The sequence below is a fragment of the Lutra lutra genome, chromosome 14, assembly GCF_902655055.1.
Source record: "Lutra lutra chromosome 14, mLutLut1.2, whole genome shotgun sequence".
Lineage (NCBI taxonomy): Eukaryota > Metazoa > Chordata > Mammalia > Carnivora > Mustelidae > Lutra > Lutra lutra.
In genome coordinates, this window is record NC_062291.1 from 31,619,755 (window position 1) to 31,626,164 (window position 6,410).

Here is a 6,410-nt window from a genome sequence, read left to right on the forward strand (position 1 = left end):
GTACCCTGGGCTTTTAAAGAAACCACAGTGGCAAATTACAGAAATAAGGAATCACGATTCCTTTTAAATGCAATCATCAGATTAAAAACTAGAACACTTAACCGATTCTACCTTGAGCGCTCTTAAATTTGAGAAACAGCTCCCAAAGGAGTTTTATTTTGAAATCCTAGAAGGGGGAAAGTACATAATTAGAAATAAGTGGTCGGCAGGCAGTGTGTTTGGAGTTGTTGAGGAGGAAAAACTTTTCTTCTCCTTTTTTAGATCTTAGATTCTGTGTTTGGGAGCCTGCTGGTTAAACTGACGAAAGACAAGCAAGGGTAAAGACTGACTTAATGAGTATGAGGGAGGCCACTTACAGGGATAGTTAGAATTTGGGGCCTTATCTTGTTAGGGGAAAGGGGGTGAAGGACATTTATACACGGCTTCTTAATAGGGGAAGTTGGGGGTAGAAAGGGTACTTAAGGGAAAACAAATGACTTAAGAAAGATAAATGGGCCCTTTGGAGAATTGATGGTAGATAGAATACTGTCTGTTTAGGTATGGTGCCAACTTCTCACTGTACCTGGTAATGTCATCTTCCCTGGTTGCTCCCTGAGAGGGGGTTTATGACAATAAATTTTTGCTTTGAGGCAGAGGATTTCAGGAACTCAAATGCCCGCTCCTCAAAATTGTTATGCCACAGTGACATATTCTAGAGCCCTTCAACATTGGGAATCAAGCAAATGGAATACTCAATTCTAAATACTTAGGTGAGTCAGTAATGTCTTCTTTTCATGCCTTTTATATTCAACAGAATCTGTTGAACAGACCTAAAGGCACTCTCCAGGGGCTTATACTAGCTTGGATGGGAATATAACATATTTTAAGTTTCAAATCAAAGGCATAATGAGGAAATCGTGTACCCTTTAACATCATTTTTAAGGCTTGGGGCCTTCTATGAGCATAATTCTTATATCACTCCAGGACAGGAGAAGGCTTAAACTCTGTGCTACAAAAGACCTCCAGTTATTCTAGACTCCTTGGAGAATGCCTGCTCTCCTGCCTGCACTCTACCTAGCTTTTTGTAAGACTCCTGGCCAATCTTGACAGACACCATTTCCATCTCTAAGTCAAAAAGCTAGATGTTTTCTGTTTTGCTGCCAACGTGTGCTGTGCTTACCTCCAGGACTGCGCTTACCACACTTATAAAAGACTTCTAATTTTATGGATTTTAAGCCTCTTGGTTCAGTCTTGTTTTAGTGTACTTTGTGCTTATGACATAATATACACTGAGTATCTGAATAAATGAGTGAACCTTATTTTCCTAGTGATTATAAAATTAGGTGTCCTCCTTTAGAAAAAAGTCTGATGAGGGACAGAAACAGAAAATGTCCACCATTAGCCCAGAAGGCTGACCTATAGCCTGCACAGTTTCAATAAGGGTCAGATATGTACTGGTTGCTATATTTTTATTTTTTAAAGATTTTATTTATTTATTTGACAAAGATCACAAGTAGGCAGAGAGGCAGGCCGGAGTGGGGGGAAGCAGGCTTCCTGCTGGGCAGAGAGCCCAATGTAGGGCTCAATACCAGGACCCTGGGATCATGACCTGAGCTGAAGGCAGAGGCTTTAACCCACTGAGCCACCCAGGTGCCCCTGGTTGCTATATTTTTAAAAGGTCTTGTGACGGGGCACCTGGGTGGCTCAGTCAATAAAGCAACCGACTCTGGATTTCGGCTTAGGTCATGATCTCAGGGTCCTGGGATTGAGCCCTGTGTTGGGACTCCCTGCGCAGCAGGAAGTCTGCTTCTCCCTCTGCCCCTCCTCCTGCTCACACTCTGTCTCTCTCTTTTTCTCTCTCTCTCAGATAAAAAATTTTTTTTTATATTCTTAAAATATTTTATTTATTTATTTGACAGAGTGAGAGAGCACAAGCAGGGGGAGCAGTAGAGGGAGAGGGCCACCCAGGTGCTCCCAAAAATAAATCTTAAAAAAGTCTCATGACTGCCTCTACATCTCACTGAGTTAATATTGAGCTGAATGATAAGCAGCGGAGAAATATTATGAAAGTAGTTTTATGAGAAGAAATTTGAAGAAAACACTTAATGATCTAATAGACTCCCTGCACATCCCCTCCCCCTTGAACACTAAGCATATAACCATCACCGACTTCATACAGCAAAAGTGCAGCCCTTTCTGCCCAGGGGTCCTCTCTGTGCTACTTAAACTTACTAAGTTGCATGGTAAAATGGCTCATGAATTACTTCTCGACTGTTGAGCTCAACGATCCCACAATTTTGGTGGCCTGTACAGGGATTATGGGATGACTCCAAGAGCCCTGGTGCAGCTTGGTAAGCCTTCTTTAGCCCTGGTCTTTGCTTTTTCATTTGTTCCTTTTCAGAGATGTCCTGGATAGTACAACCCTTTGGAACAAGTCTTACTGGAATGCTCGGGAGAGAACCTCTTGCCCATGCCAACACCACAGGGAGGGACAAACTCCTGCCACCTGGCTGGACACCAGTACCTTGGCCCTAATGGTGTTGGGCTCAGAAATCAGGCTTTTCCTGTTTTACCTGTTAATACTTGCATTCTTCTCAGGCATGGGACAGCCATACATGCCATTAGGATGGCCACCAATCTTAAGACACCTGTGTAAGGTTTCTTCCTAAATAACCCAGTGTGATCCCTTGATGAACATAACACCTGAGACATGTCTGACTGTGTGCTTCCTGAAAGGGACCAGAGCTACTGCCCAGTTGGGGCATTCACCCAATGGGGGACCACTCCCTTGGGACTGGGTCATGGATGAAGCTCATGAGAGGGTTGCCTGGGTTAGACAGGAGTTCCACACTTTCATTGTTTCATGTCTCTCATTCGTCCTTACCCATGGGCTGTTTGGCATTCTCAGTCCTGCTCTTAGAATGAAAGTACTTCTAGCTTAGATATAACACATTTAGTATAATATAAAATAGCTTCTCCTTCCTAACGAAGGCCAGGACCTTTACCCCATCCATTAATACTAGATCCAGAGGCTTTCAAAGGGTATTATTATTGGTCTCCAAATACATTGGCTCCCCCAAAATGGAAAGAGGCAGCCCCAGTCTCTGTGGTGTTTCAGCCCATTCACCACTCCCTGTTGTAGTCTAGGATTCAATGGGGAAGGAAAGGGAGGTCGACATCAGTTCTCACGTAGTACAAATGTGTCAGAGTGGTCGAGAACATGGAAGCCTCCCGCCGCCCCGAACCCCAGGAACTTGTGGCAATATTCCTGTTGGGATGCTATTCAGAAGCCGAAGGGGAGTTTGGGTAGTTAATGTACTCTCTTCGTTTTATAGGAATGGACTATGAGATCGGCTTTCTCAATCCTGAAGGACTCTGTCTTGGGCTGTCTTCTAGTATATTGGAGTCAATTTGGATTTAAAGAAAAAGCACCCCATGCTGTTGGACTATAAAATAAATCCAACCACCAAGATGCGCAGCTCTTTTGTAAACAGGGTGCTGTCAAGGTCCTTGCATGCCTGCCTGTTTTTCCTAAGTCGCTAGTCTCCTCTTTGCTGCTGCTTTTGTGTGTCAGATCTGCAATATGCTCTTGAGAGGACTGGATGAGTGTCTGACTCTTGTATGTGGGTTTTCTCCATCATTCGTTTCCCAGGTTAATGGTTATGATAATTGGAACCAATGATCTGGTTGGTTCACCTTGGGACAGGGACTTTAAGGAATATTCCCCAACAAGTGCCAAAACTCCCTTTGTTTTGGGGAGGTACCTTGTCTTCCCTGGTCCAACATGGGCTGCCTATTTTCACTTTTTTTTTTTTTTTAAGATTTTATTTATTTATTTATTTGAGAGAGAGAGAGAGAGAGAGAGAGCGCATGCTCTAAAATGTACTAGGTGCTGATAAATATCTCCCAAAGGGAATGACAGCTCTCTATCCCATAGAAGCAAAAATTTTATGTTGAACATTCCCATTTCAATGTTTATAGAATTCTATGAATGGCTGAAGATGAAAACCTATATATACTATCATAAAATTCAGACCACAATTTCTACCTGCAAGTAGGTGCAGACAACGTTGCCAGTTAAAATTGTTCTAAGATATTTTTTTCCCCTGGGGCTCCTGGGTGGCTCAGTGGGTTAAAGCCTCTGCCTTTGGCTCGGGTCATGATCCCAGGGTCCTTGGAATAGAGTCCCGCATCGGGCTCTCTGCTCGGCAGGGAGTCTGCTTCCTTCTCTCTCTCTCTTTCTCTGCTGACTTGTGATCTCTGTCAAATAAATAAATAAAATCTTAAAAAAAAAGATTTTTTTTCCTGTAAAACTATATTAGAGTACATTACTACATCCATAAGATTAACAACTGCTGATTCTGGCCCAATAATTATAAACGTTTGTCAGGCATATTAACAAAAGGAAGACCATCAGCCTCAGCCTCATTGCCTATTCAATATTTGGCTCATTCATTCTTCCAGTTTCCAAGTCTGATGAGACATTCCTGTTTGATGGCATTTTCAGTCATTTTTAAATTATCTAAGGATTTGTTAAGTCTCTCCATTCCATACACATGGTGTCCACAATTCAGACACACTAATTCACCATTTTCAGCTAGAAATTTTGCTATAGTTATAATTGGTTTTCCTCCGTTGTTTTTTTTTTTTTTTTGATGGGGGTTGTTCCAGTCTATCCTAGACATTTACTAATTTATTGCTCAAAAATTTAAAAACTATTTGCCAAATACAGAAAGAAGCCTGTCTTAATTCTGGTATTTAAATTATTTCAATATGCCTTTTCCATAGTTAAGCCTCTGATTACATCCTTTCCTCTGACGGGAATTTCCTTAGAACGTTCCTATTTGTCTTGTTTGTTTGCTCCTAAGTCTGGCAGAAACTTCCTTAAGGATCTGAAATTGCTCCTTTCTTTGAACTCTCATTAGCCTAATGTAAGGTTTTACAGGCGAGATAAACACGATGCCAGGCGAAGCAGGTGCAAGGCAAGATTTATTAAAGGCACTCTCCCGCGAAGTTTCAGGGCTCAGGAGAAGGGGAGCCAGGAAAGTTGCGACGGGAGGAGGTGGGCACCCTCGGGCAAGGTTCCGCGACTCTGGAAAGCAGAGTGGGGGAAGTCGCACTGGGAGGGAGTTGGCGGGGGTCTTTTATCTGTCTCCTGCATAGGTATCGGCTTACCTATGGAGCGGTGACCGGGGCATACATCCTTTTGGAGGAAGAGTCAAGGGTTAAGGGCGGGGGGGGGGGGGGGGGGGGGGGGTTAGGCTGGCAGACGGCGGGACCGGCGGCGGTCATTTCCATTGCTCCTCCTGCACTCCTGGAGCCTCCGGAGCCGCCAGTCATTTCTATTGTTCCTCCAGCACTCCCGGAGCCTGCGGACCCAACACCCAAGATTAACAAGTATTTGCATTATTTAATTGTACAGTTCATATCACCAAAGCCAGATCTGAAACTTTTTGGGAACAAGGGGTTATCTATTTATATCCTGATGGTTGAAATATATTCTCTGGGAGTACCTGGCTGCTTCAGTTGTGGAGCAGTATGCAACTTTGATCTAAGGATCCTGAGTTGTAGCCTCACCTTTGGGGGAGTGGGGTAGAATTTACTTAACACACACACACACAGTGGGATAGAATTTACTTAAAACACACACACACCACCCCACCTCTGAATGAAAGGTACACTGCCTATTAGCAAATTGTTACCGGAATCCTATTTGACACACGACATCACAGTATTACAAGACGTGTCCCTTCAAATCTCAAGATACTCTTTTAGGTAATGACAGAAATGAGGAAACTATAACAGCGTATTTTGAATTAACATGTTGCAGCCTCCTATGATAGTATTCAACTTATGTAAATTAAAGTAAACTTCGGCGGGTAAACAGAGGACTTATTTTTGCTATGCGGTTGTGACATCTCAGCTACCTGGATGATGTACACAAATTGATTACATTAAAGAACAAGTATTCACACAAGTGTCACACAGGGGGTTCGCGAAAGAACTTGCAGAAAAAAATTCCTTAGCTACGTTCCCGAAGGCCAGATCAAGCTATGTTCTCTAACGCTACTCTATCAGAAAACGAAAGTTAATAATCCAATAAACTTGAGAAATGCTCTTTAGTGCTGGAGTCAGCAAGCCACGCTGGTGCCCACAACGGAGGTACGTGACTAAATCCGAGCACCGCGCGCACTGCTCCCGGCGCTGCCCACGTGCTTCTGAGTTCGCGCGCACCTAATGTGCTGGCTCGGGTCACGTGGCACAACTCGCAGGCCCCCTCCCCTAACTTGTGACATCTCTGACGGTGCCTGACTAGCTTCTTTTCTTTAGAGAAAGCTGGCCCAATCAATAATGAAAAAGAGATAAAGAACAAGAACTCGTATTTTATAGTTTTTATTTCTAAGCGTTTCCTCTTCTATATGCTCAATCTC